This window comes from Pelophylax lessonae, assembly GCF_965119305.1.
Source record: "Pelophylax lessonae genome assembly, chromosome: 3".
Classification (NCBI taxonomy): Eukaryota; Metazoa; Chordata; class Amphibia; order Anura; family Ranidae; genus Pelophylax; species Pelophylax lessonae.
The window spans coordinates 262,222,408-262,236,286 of NC_138770.1; the positions used below are offsets into that span (position 1 = coordinate 262,222,408).

Here is a 13,879-nt window from a genome sequence, read left to right on the forward strand (position 1 = left end):
GGATTTGGTATTCACAAATGGGGATTCGGTATATGATGTCATTGTAGGCGAAACCTTGGGATCTAGTGATCACCAGTCAGTGTGGTTTAATATAAGAACTGTGAAAGAGTCACACCACACAAAAACAAAAGTTTTAGATTTTAGAAAAACAGACTTTTCAAAAATGAAATTAGTCATAAATGAGTCCTTATCAGACTGGTACGGATTACATGGAGTCCAGGAGAAATGGGACTACTTAAAAGGTGCATTATTGAAGGCAACAGAAAATTGCATTAGACTTGTCAGTAAAAGCAAAAAAAGGAAGAGACCACTGTGGTACTCAGCAGAAGTGGCCCAAATCATTAAAAATAAAAAGCTAGCATTTTGTAATTATAAAAAAACCCAGAGCAATGAAGATAAGGAAATCTACAAGATTAGGCAGAAAGAGGCCAAGCAAGTTATAAGAACTTCTAAAGCGCAGGCAGAAGAAAAACTAGCTCAGTCTATGAAAAAGGGGGATAAGACATTCTTCAGATATATAAATGAAAAAAGGAAATTAAAACAAGGAATAACTAAATTAAAAACAAAGGATGGAAGGTATGTAGAAGAGAATAAAGGGCTAGCCGACTGCCTTAATGAATACTTCTGTTCAGGTTTTACAGAAGAAAAAGGAGAAGGACCTCCACTTGAAAGGATGACTAATGAATCATTTGATGCACGTGTCTTCACAGAGGAAGACGTTCTAAGATTGCTGTCTAAAGTGAAGACAAATAAGTCACAGGGTCCTGATGAGATACACCCAAAATTATTAAAAGAGCTTAGTGGTGAACTGGCAAAACCATTAACAGATTTATCTAACCAATCATTAGTAACAGGAGTCGTCCCGGAAGATTGGAAATTGGCAAATGTCGTGCCCATTCACAAGAAAGGTAGTAGGGAGGAATCGAGCAACTATAGACCAGTGAGTCTGACATCAATAGTAGGCAAATTAATGGAAACCCTATTAAAGGATAGGATTGTGGAACATCTTAAATCCCATGGATTGCAAGATGAAAAACAACATGGGTTTACTTCAGGGAGATCATGTCAAACAAATCTTATAGATTGTTTTGACTGGGTGACTAAAATAATAGACGGTGGAGGTGCAGTAGACATTGCATATCTAGATTTTAGTAAGGCTTTTGACACTGTCCCACATAGAAGACTTATCAATAAACTGCAGTCATCGAGCATGGACTCCCATATTGTTGAGTGGATTAGGCAGTGGCTGAGTGACAGACAACAGAGGGTTGTAGTCAATGGAGAACATTCAGAACAAGGTCATGTTACCAGTGGGGTACCTCAGGGATCTGTACTGGAACCAATTTTGTTTAATATCTTCATAAGTGATATTGCAAAAGGCCTCGATGGTAAGGTTTGTCTTTTTGCTGATGACACAAAGATATGTAACAGGGTTGATGTTCCTGGAGGGAAACGCCAAATGGAAAATGATTTAGGAAAACTAGAAGAATGGTCAGAACTCTGGCAACTGAAATTTAATGCGGATAAGTGCAAGATAATGCACCTGGGGCGTAAAAACCCAAGGGCAGAATATAGAATATTTGACACAGTCCTGACCTCAGTATCTGAGGAAAGGGATTTAGGAGTAATTATTTCAGAAGACTTAAAGGTGGGAAGACAATGTAATAGAGCAGCACGAAATGCCAGCAGAATGCTTGGATGTATAGGGAGAGGTATAAGCAGTAGAAAGAGAGAAGTGCTTATTCCGCTGTACAGAACACTGGTGAGACCTCACTTGGAGTATTGTGCGCAGTACTGGAGGCCATATCTCCAGAAGGATATAGATACTCTAGAGAGAGTTCAGAGAAGAGCTACTAAACTAGTACATGGATTGCAGGAAAAAACTTACCAGGAAAGGTTAAAGGACCTTAACATGTATAGCTTGGAAGAAAGAAGAGACAGAGGGGATATGATAGAAACTTTTAAATACATAAAGGTATCAATTCGGTAAAGGAGGAGAGCATATTTAAAAGAAGAAAAACTACCACAAGAGGACACAGTTTTAAATTAGAGGGGCAAAGGTTTAAAAGTAATATGAGGAAGTATTACTTTACTGAGAGAGTAGTGGATGCATGGAATAACCTTCCTGCAGTAGTGGTAGCTGCAAATACAGTGAAGGAGTTTAAGCATGCATGGGATAGGCATAAGGCTATCCTTCATATAAGATAGGGCCAGGGACTATTGATAGGATTCAGATATATTGGGCAGACTAGATGGGCCAAATGGTTCTTATCTGCCGACACATTCTATGTTTCTATGTTTCTATGTTTCCTGTTTGGCTATGAGACAGGGAGTGAAGGTGAATCTCAGAAAAGGGACACAGATGGTGAAAAAAAAAAAAAAAATTGACAGGGGTTATAACCCTCTCTTGTTCTAGCCAAACTGAAAAAAAAGTTTTGCCTATAATTCTACCACTAATCTCTAATATGGCTTCTTCTCGATGGGTCAATATGCAGAGTTCCTGCACAAATCATGACATTGTCAGGTACCATACTCTGTGTGCCCACCTTTTCTCCTACACTGGCCATAGATTGGGTTTGATTTCTTGAAGGTTTGATGTCCTAAGTTTTACATTCAGTGTATGCTGAATGTACTACAGTAAAAAGTTGGGATATATGGTAGTGCTCATTACTGAGTGTCTCTTAGGTCCCTCCACAATTTTCTCTTCGTTGGGGGTGTAAAGACAAATAAAGGTTAATGTGCTGTTTAGAGAATGATAATTTTGATTCAGTCTATTATAATGAAGTACACCCTGTCTGAGAATTATTGTATTTCTTCTTTTTTAAGACATTGTAATAAAAGAAAAGTAAAGCTATAGCACATAACAGGGGAACCTATGGGGGAGTTACCATCTCCTAAGCTGGCAAGTCTAGATGCCTGCTTGATTATGCTTTCAATGCGCCAAACCTAGGGTTCCCAACTTTTCTGATTCTTTTTTCCCAATAAATACATTGGCAAAAAATCAAATGTATGTAAGGTGAAAATCCTTGCCAGGACCCTAAAACCAAGCCCTCAAATAGTGACCACAGTTTTATGGTTAGACTTTTGCTTGCTTCATTAAAGTGGCACTTTCCACAGAAACATTGTGGACAGAAGGGGGGGGGGGGCAGCCCTGAGGATGTCTGCACTGGGTGCCATGATGCAGGCACTGGCAATGCGCAGAGTGACAGCCATGTGCCTGGTGGTCCAGCACTCAGCAGCCAAAGGAAGCCATGATTGTCAGCCTAACAGTTGCACTATAGTACTAGTTGACTGAGAAAGATGGCTTGGAGAAAGAGTTTTCATGTAAGTAAACATTGAACACCTATGCTGGGAGGTTATTATTATTATTATTATTGTTGTGAGCTATTGTACTTTGCTAATTGCCGTTTGCTTCATTTGACAAGCTTGGTATTTTATTTTAAAGTGAATTATATGAGAACAGAATCATTTTCCTTTTTTGATCTACAAATTTCAGAGCTTGTAGATTAGAATATGGCCATGTCTTCTTTCTGCTATAAAATAGTGTACAATGAGCAGTGATGATTTGCAAAGTACAGTAATCTAAGGCAATCGATTGCATTTTGGATGGATGCTGTGCATTACAACACTTTTCTCTTTATTGCATTGCATAAACTGTTTTTTTTTTCAGCAGGGTGGAAAAAGTTATATTCCACTGCATAGGACAAAATGAAGGAAGCACAGACAGGCTAGCCTGCACAGACCTGTTCAGTTATATCAGTTCTACACTGTTCTTTATAAACAACACCAGTGCACTGACACAGATAATATACCCAAGTGTCTGCTGATTAAAGCAATAGTTTCTTCAATAAAACATGGAGGCTGTCATTGTGGCCACTTACACAACACAAGTGCTGGGGGTTATTATTGCTGCCAATGAGACTAATGCTGGGGGTTACTATTACTGCCAATGACACCAATGCCAGAGTTTATTATATTCCCTACCACAAACCATACATCGTGAAGCAATGCCCACTTTATTGGCAACATTCCAGGAGTCCACCATTTTTTTCTTGATACCTACAAGATGTCATTAATAGCTATGCCTTTTATTTGAAATCTGTTTATTTTTTTTTTATATATACTTTAAAAAATTCAAATTTTTACTGACCAGGTGAAAAAAGTCTGTGACCAATTGGTTGAGGGCATGGTAAAATTGAGGACGAAGGTTTGTTAGTGTGGCTAAAAATTAAAGCGTGATTTTAACCTCCCTTGCGGTATTCCCGAGAATTTCAGTACCATTAGCGGTAACCCCGAGCCACACTTGGGGTACCGCCGGGGAGAAATCGCTGGATCCTAAAAGGGGTTACTTACCTTGTCCCCAGGATCCCGCGATGTGTCCCTGCAGCATACGGTGGCCGAATCTTCCGCCTGATGCTGTGTCCCTGGCTTCCGTTCCCTGGGAGCGTCGCGTCGCGGGGGGGTGGAACCGGTGGCAAATTCAAAAAGTAAAACACACAAACACACTGATAAAATACTAAATAAAATAAATTGACCTTAGTTTGCCTTGCCTGCATTTTTACTATATATATATATATATATATATATATATACTTATTTATAGTTATTATATTATAATTTATGGTTTTGTGTTTCAAAATTCATCATACCTGAGATGTTATAAAGAAGAACACACAGTAAAAAAAAAATCATATGTAAATAGTTTGGGCTGCTCGTCCTAAGAATTACATGCAAAATAATGGTACCGCTTTCAGCACCTAAAATCTGAAATAATTATACTGCCAGGTAGGTTAACAAGGGTTCTAGCCATTCTCTATTCTATCTAAAGTTGGAGAAAAATCTTTTGACTATACCTAAACCTTATTGTAAGCAATTTTGTCAATATGTGATATTGTTTCAACATATATTCATTGTTTTTGTATATAATTAGTAATATATATGTTCATGATGGCAAGCTATTTATGCAGGCTTTGTTTCTCAAACAAGCAAGTTGATGGGATTAGTGAAGTTAAGTAGAGAATGTTCACTTTGTAAAGTAAATAAAATAAATCTTTGGTCACTTCAATCATCCGATTATGTGCAAGGCAAAAATCATGTTCTTTATAATACCCTGCACATAGTTTGGTATATAAAGTAAGCACATCTTAGTTTTACTTGAGGATATTCTCAACTGCATTAGTAAATCAAACCCCTATTAGTCAGTCGGCTCATTGAAAACAATACATTTCCCGCATGGCTAATATCTTAATAATTTTTAAAAGAGACAGAGTAATTGCACTAAACAGCTGCGAGCTCCCACTAACAGCTATTCGAATGCAATTATTTGTAATTAATTCTAAAACAATCTAATTGTTTAATACAACTATATTGAATAGTCAGATTGTAACAAAAGTAATAAAACAATTGTTTTAAGGGAAACACTGTAATAATACAAAATAAGTTTAGTCACAAGCCCCTTTAAAGAGGACATGCACTTAAAAACAGTATCCCCCAAGGCCCGCTATTCAGTAATCTTCAGCGTTATTTTGAAAGGAAGTTTTAGTTACAAAGTAATACTTAGCTTAACTTGTTGTCCCATTAACGCCATTGTCCCTGTGTTTGAACCTTTCTCTAAAAAAAAAAAAATGAAAAGGATAACAAATAAATACTGTTGAATTAAAAATGTAAATAAAAACGTTTGAAGATTACTAAAAAGCTGGAGAATGGGGAGGGGCTGTATGATTATTATTAATATAATTATTTTTTTTTATCGCATGCCCAAGGTTATACTTTATTTTACTAACATCAAGCCAAAGGTTATTTTTCAGTTGGGTAGACTGAGCCCTTAACACACAACTGGCTTGCTTACGTTCCTAAAATAAACAGATTTGATGTTTTATGAAAAGCTTTGAGAACAAAAGTGCTAGCATTGCTTTTAGTAGCCAATCAGATTTGAGCTGTGACAGTTTTATTTTCCTTTTTTTTTTTTATATATAACTTAAATAGGAGCTGTTCCATTAGTGAGTATGCTGCTGTTTAAAGTCAAGCTAGTTTGAACGCTATGCCCTTTATATAAATGTGGCATTCAAGATAATGAGGTACTGAGCATAATTACAAATTTAAACCTTGTAATTAGCTTTACTTGTTGCAGAGTGATGTCTCTGGTGCCCTATTGACATTTTCATTGGGTATCATTGAACTCACATTATACCTTTCTGCCCTATGAGAAGAGAACTACCATGAATTTAATATTTTACGAAACTTTGAGAAAGCAAAAGAAGTTTTTAGTTTGAATGCACAAATGTGTAATTGTTCCCTATTTTACATTTTTACATTTTCAAACTTGGCTAATAAGCCTTGTACCAATTCTTAATTGTGATGTTCTTACAATACATCCCAGCTTCATCCCAGACGAACCTGAGATGTAATAACTGTGATGTGCACTCAAGTATAGTAGTGTTGTGGCTACACAAGAAATGTTAATCTCAGTTGGTAATATGATTGCACAATCAAACTCTGCAGCTATTGATTACTTTTTACAAGAATGCCATGTATTCAAAAGGAACATGTCAGTATAGAAGGGGCCTATGTGCAAGCTGTTATTCTTTTGCTTTGCTACCTTATGAGTCACTAGCCCACCATATGCAGCCACTAAAGTCAGAACAAGTGCCTTGCGTAGTTCAACTAGTCTTGTGCACTATGACCGAGGAGGCATGTATGAGATCTGGAACTTACATTATAAAAAAACAGTCAGTAATGGGAGATCCCATATTTTTTTGTCTTCACAGGTTTTCTTTGGACATCAGTAAAGAAGAAAATGATAAAATATATCCAACTGTCAATTCATTTCACGGTTCATTTATTGGTGCCATTCAGGTATGTGGAGACAAATCGTTGCAGATGCTTCTCAGTATGCAAATAAATTGCGCCACTGCATAATCGTGCAGAATCCACCTCAAATCCCAGCAATACAATATCTTTTTGTGTTTGTTAAGAATCTCTTCCAGGGGTAATTTTAGTCTTTTCTGCTGCATTTAGCAAACCCTATTATGATTACCTGTCAAAAAAAAAAAAAAAAACAAGCTGTTTCTTCCATATCCCTATAAAGGTTTGCATTACTTACAAAAAATACAAGTGTTGCATGAAATTCCAGACCACTTATAATAAAATTAGGTAATAAATGCCACAAAAAAAAGGTATTTTCCTAAATAGTATGTAAATACGTGTGCTCCTGAATTTTCAAAATGTAGGATAAGTATTTACAATGTGCAGCAAGCTAATTCAGCAACTGGTACAGCAAAACAGCCAATACTTGTTGCCTCCTCGAAAAACAACAACACTATGCTTGGTGAGACATATATAGCATGAAACCTAAATCAGAACAGAGCTACATACTATCCTACTAAAGAAAAACTGGGCTTCATTACCAAATAAACAATCACCATATGCAATTCTAAAGCGGAACTACACTGCATCTGAGTATCACAAGCTAAAAACGCAATTTAATTCATTTTCAATATTCAAACTAAACTCACCCATCCATGTCTCCATGCTTTATTTAAAAAAAAAACACTTCCTAGCATTTATGACTGGAGCCATCTTGAGTAAGGGCAGATGATTCTTGTAACATTTACTTCCTGGAATCCATCTGCCCTCATCCCAGGTATGCAGTCACGAGGCTGTGCTAAGCTGAGAAAAACCCTACTCCCCTTCTGAATACTCCTGAGATGTATAACATCATTTCCTTTGGCCGGGAAGTACCTGACAAAATGTAAAAAAAAATAAAATAAAACAAGTAAATATAATATGCCTTCAAATGTATTTACTAAGGCCAGCAGCATAAGGATTCAAAATAATTAATGCTGATTGAGAGAGTGAATTTCCACTTTGATGAAAAGTTTACACTTGCAATATCAAGCAAAATAGTAAATTGCTAACAGCAATGTTGGAAAAAAAAGAAAACAAACTACGGTACTTAGTTTACAACGTCAGGAAGCATGTTGAGCAAGCTCAGAACACATAACTGTGTCCAACAAAATGCCCTGATTTTTCTGAAGGTTTCAGTGGTTTACTGGCTAGTCTTTTATGTTCATATCCCCTTGGTCTGTTGAGTGTATTTTTCTGTCCGTATCACCATTATGTTTGACTTTGTTTGAGCCCAAAACCCCCAAAACATTTTTTTAGGTGCTTCTATCCTTCTACCATCTTTAGATCCAGGAAATTATTTCAAATATGTTTAATGACAGCGCAAAAGTACAATTTTGGGGGGCCTTGGTAAGCATGTAGGAATCAATTAAAAAATAAAATGTTGCTAAAAAATGCTTAAATCAGATAAAAAAAAAAAATACTTGAAAAGCATTAAAATTGGTTATTACAAGTGTATAGAAGGTGAAATTGTGTTGGTAAATTGTAGTTTTATAACTTGTGAACTAAATTAAGTAAACTAGCTTTGGGAAATTTCAAATGTAAAAGCAGTAGATTGCAATTTTCCATCCCATTTGATGGAGTTTATATTGCCAATAGTTAATCAATTAAAAAATAAAATTATCACTTTTAAAATTTTCATATATCCTATATAATCAAAGCTGAATTTACAATTGTACACAACAGGCCTAGGGATATAGTTAACCTGGCGAAAGCGATGGCTTTACCTGGATTGTTCTCTTTACTTGCACATTGTCACAATATTCTAAGTCAAGTTAGGTAAAATGGGGAAATGTTCTATATAAAAGCACCTAGTGTTGTAAATCCAGCCCTGTATGTAGCAAGGGCTAAAAAAGAATGACAATTCTGAAAAGAAAAAAGCTATATTTTTTACTTTCTGCTATAAAACATATCCAATAAAAATAAATAAATAAAATCTAATTTTTTTAATCAATTTAGGCCAATATGTATTCTGCCACATATTTTTGGTAAAACAAAATCCCAATAAGTGTATATTGATTGGTTTGCGCAAAAGTTATTGCGTCTACAAACTAAGGGAAAGATTTATGCCATTTTTATTTATTACATTTTTTTTTTACTAGTAATGGTGGTGATCAGTGATTTTTAGGGGGACTGCGACATTGCAGCAGACAGATCGGACACTTAACTGACATTTTTGAGGGCACCAGTGACATTACTACAGTAATCAGTGCTAAAAATATGCACTGTTACTGTACTAATGACACTGGCAGGGAAGGGGATAACACCAGGAGCGATCAAAGGTTTAAGTATGTCTCTAGGAGGTGCTTTCTAACTGTGTGGGGGATCTACTCACTAGATGAACATAGAGAGCCATGTTCCTGAATAGTACGATCACAGGATCCCTGTGTTCATCTGTGACAGAACGGTGGTCTGCCTTGTTTACATAGGCAGACCGCCGTTCTGTCTCCATGGGGAGCGATTGTGATGTCCACCGGACCTGCTGCTGGCTCCCCCTCTGGCCAATCGGCATGTGTGCGCCCGCCCACTGTCTTTACACGAAGCGACGTACAAGTACGTCGTTTCGCATAATGGAGCAGACCTGCAGCAGTAAAACTACAGCAACTGTTTGGCAAGTGGTTAATGATTAAATAAGGATCAGGAACATATTTTTGCCACAATCTTTCCCATTCTTTGAATTTTACACAGTCAAATATTTCTGACTCTGATTATGGGGTCAATGTCACCCATGTAGTTTAGTGTTTCCATACATGGAGAATTTTTTTTTTTTTTACCAGGATATATGGAAGCGGGAGAACTGACCATCCATTTTCTATGTGTGTAACTCTGCACCTCAACTTAAATCACTAGCTATAATGATAGTTATTTTACAAAGCAACCATCATTTTTGAGCAAGTGAGAGCAGAAGTTAGTGGTCACATGGCTAAATGTAATTATGTTATTATAAGACATGCATAGTAAACGGAACCTAACTTATGGATACAGCACACATGGTTCAAGTACTGTTTCGTACTCTTTAGACATTAGAGACAATCAGTTAGTAACTGCAGAGATTTTGTAGTATGTTGGAGAATCTCTGCATTTTATAATGAGCAATTCTGACCTTTCGAAAATGCTTTCTATCACTGAAGAGTTAAACCCTCCAAGGTCTGCAGACATTATTTGAATCTGTTGAATAACTTGTATATAAAAGGCTATGTATGGCTTGAATTAGCCTTCATAGAGGAGGCGTCAGTCCTGCAGGAGCCCAATCTATTATTAAGCGGCCATTTAATCAATTAGTAGCTAAGACTGTATTTTACAATTTCTCTTAAATGGCTTTTCCTGTCTTTTCACAAGCCACATTCACTATTCACATCCATGCTGTAGCTATCGTTGACGATAGTCAGTGCACAGAGACCAGCAATGAGCCTTGAGAGGAGCCAAAGTGACACACAAAAACACCCTGCAAAAACAGAATATTGTCCACTATTAAATTTTTACTGGAGTGGCTCTTTATTTGCCTTCTTCAGTGGCAGATGGGGGCTGCCTTAACCTCTTTCTCCACTATTCCCTGAACTCCTAATGTCCCCTGGACTCATGGACACACTGAGGGGATATAAGTTCCAGCTACTCCCACCCTCTGGTGCTCTGAAAGGCCCTGCTTGAAGGGACAGCAGTGACTGGACACATGAGCTGCAACAGAAATTAGGCCTTTCATTGCTATGTCGGGCATGTGGACCGGCTGTAGAGAGCACCAGAGAAAGCAGCTTCTGCCTAATCTCCAGTCACTATGATGGCACATTTCAGAGTACAACTCTTCCAGTGGGGTTGTGTTGACTTTAGCTACCTAGGACTCCAGAACAAAGACCCCTCCAGCCACTGTTTTGCTCTTTTTGTGTCTACAACACTGTTTACACATATTGGAACCCCACCGATACGATCCTGTGACACTCAACCAACCATCTATTAGAAGATTGTGGAGTGTGAGAGCAATAAAGGCTGGGAATGAGGATGGATCTTAAAGTAGGAGGCCTCCTACTTGAGAAGCTGCATCCCAGTTGGAGAATGTCATACAGCATTTTGGCAGCATATAGAATAGGAGAACACTGTATAACAATTTTCACAATGCCTTGATATTGCATTGAATTGGTGGCAACAAAATGAGCCGCTCTACTATTATAATAGGAGTGTTTGGTTGTTTTGCCACCTGCTTTTGTGCTAATAAGATGTGCTAATAAGATCATCTCAATCTCTCCTCTCTGCCAACCTCTGACCTCTCTCGATCAAAGAATCATTGTAACCTTGTTGTTTTAATCTGTCTGTGACAATGTCACATTCACTATCAAAATCCTGCTCTGAGGAATAATTTGTTCTTGCTCTTACAAATTCTCTAATTGGGCGGGCTTTAATTGTGTGTGTCGGATGACAGTTTGTAGCAAGCAAAAAGGAATTGTCAGCGCATTCCTTCCTAAAAATTTTAGTACTGACTGTTCTGTTACATGTGTGCTCAATAAGGGTTATATCCAGGTAATCAATTTGTTCAAAATGGAAATTATGACTGAACTCTAAGTTCAAATAATTATTATTTAAATAAACAATAAAATCGATTTCATGGATCAGAGCCTTCCACACAAAGATTAAATAGTTTATAAAATGACAATACCAGTCGATCTACTCTCAAAAGGGGTTGTTATGGTTAAAAAGAAAAGTCTCCTCCCACCAACCCATGTATAAATTGGCAAAAGAGGGAGAAATTTAGCTCTAATGGAAGCCCCTTGGCATCAAGTGCCAAGTACAAAAACTCACATAGCTCTTTGGAATATGAACTATAATGTGTAAGATGATCTTTAACAGCTTCCAGGGCTAATGCATGGGGTATACAGGAATATAGAGCTTTAACATCTACAGTAATCCATGTATATCCCAGAGACCACTTAATTTCATGCGTATGACCTAAAAGGTGTCCAGTGTCCCGAAGATATCCTGGCAAATGTACGAGTGGGTGTAGATGTTTGTCCACCTACTCACCTAATCTCCCCAACAAAGACTCTATATCTGCTACTATAGGACAGCCCTGAACAGGGAAATGTTCCTTGTGGACTTTCAGAAGATGATGTAAAATTGGAGTAATAGGTTTAGTTACTAATAAAAAGTCCAAGGTTTTTTGATCTATTGCTCCCAACTCTTAACCCTCATCAAGAAGATGAGATAATTTCAGTTTTATTTCAGTAGCTGGATCAGCATTTAGTGCATGGTGAGTGTTCGTGTCAGCTAATTGTCCAAGTGCTTCTGCCATGTAGCTGTCAGTGTCTAAAATCTACCACTGCACTACCCTTGTCAGCCTGACAGATGATAATGTATTTTCTATCGTTTAAACCCTTTAAGGCCAAAAATTCTGTTTTAGTTACATTTAGCTGGAGATTGACGTATCCTAGATGTTTCCTTTTAACTTGTTTAATTCTGATTCAACAATAGTTTGAAAAGTATCAACAACTTCATTCCAAGTTTGCAGGGAGTAGAAGTATTTATCACCCATAGGGATGGAGCTACTATCAATGTCATACAAGCCCTTGTCAGACTAAAGAGTATTGGGGGGACAATATAGATAGATGATTAAATGAAAAAGATGATGGAGTGGTAACCTCTGATTGTACTATATGTGATGTACTATACCCAATGAATCCTGTACAAAAAATTTTTTAACATCAAATTTCTGACAAAACGATTAATGTCCAAGATGGTGGAAAAAACATCAAATGAGTAGGAGCAAAGGATAATCCTTTCAAAAAACAGGGATATTTCACTATCAGTGAGAAAACTGAACCGACTGAACTAAAAATCTTGAATTGGCTATGTCCAAGAATTCCAAGTGAGTATCCGAAGCTTCTGGTCAGCTGAATTTCACTCTTTTATCTGTCATCGATCCAGGTCTCCATGGAATCTTCTGACCCCCGTCGCACATACACATCCCTGTAATCCTTGAAATCTCGTAGAAACGTGGATCTCTTTGTTTCCATAATTTCTATTTCAAGATTCTTTACATTTGTCTGGAGATCCTGGTTTAAACTCTCATATAAAGATAAAGAAGAAAATTGGGCAATTTTTTCCTTCAAGGGTGCATTGTCATGATTCACTTGTGTAAGTAATTTCTCTTCATATGACATAATAAGTCTCATTAGATTTGTGGAGCACTTGGTGAGTATATTGTTCCATTCTGCTTGAGAAGCTTCAGAATAGACGGTTGATGGTCTTTTTTTTAATTCTCAGTCCTCTGGGTATCATACTTTCATCAATGTATCTCTGTAAACCAGTGTAATTCCACCAAAGTCTCATCTCTTTAGGCATCAAAGTCTTAATTTTATGAAAAAATATACTAAAGAAAAAATTAATGCTGCGCTATGGTGATACGTGAAGTGTATCCAAAAGTGCTGCTGTGCATAAAATCAAAATGATTTTGATAAATGGTAGTGCGAAAGAAAAACAGCGCAGATTTGGTGTGATAAAACTTTTAAAGTGCTCAACGTGCCGATGATGCAAAAAATGTTGTAGATTATTTGGTAAAAAAATGTGCGTGTGTATATATATATATATATATATATATATATATATATATATATATATATATATATATAAAATTAATTAAGTATAAATATGAATTCTCAAAACATATACATACTCTAATAGTGCAATTCAACACCCAATAATGTGAATAGATAAGTAAAATTCATAAATAAGTAGAAAATCATATAATAAATAGTCCAAAGTGATAGTCCCAAAATGCAATATTCAGCAAGTAGCCAGTGAAAGTTGTTTGATGAAGAAACAACCCAGAAAGGTGCTCAAGTGCTGGAAATCAAATGCATGCTGAAATGGTGCGATGATATGGTGATTCACTCCTCTCCCCTAGGTAATTCCACTTACCGGACAACGTGGACCCTCAGACCATATAGCATAAGGGTCTCACAGGCAGAGTCCGGCATGTAATCCGGGCAAT

General features: G+C 36.9%; 1 long non-coding RNA gene across 1 annotated transcript in view; it reads left to right on the top strand.

Moving 5' to 3' along the window:
- Positions 1 to 13,879, top strand: part of LOC309551069 — a 92,296-nt gene that overhangs the window by 4,245 nt on the left and 74,172 nt on the right. Inside the window, exon 2 of the long non-coding RNA XR_014225053.1 lies at positions 6,768 to 6,855. This is a non-coding gene — a long non-coding RNA (uncharacterized lncRNA). The remainder of the gene's footprint in view (positions 1 to 6,767; positions 6,856 to 13,879) is intronic.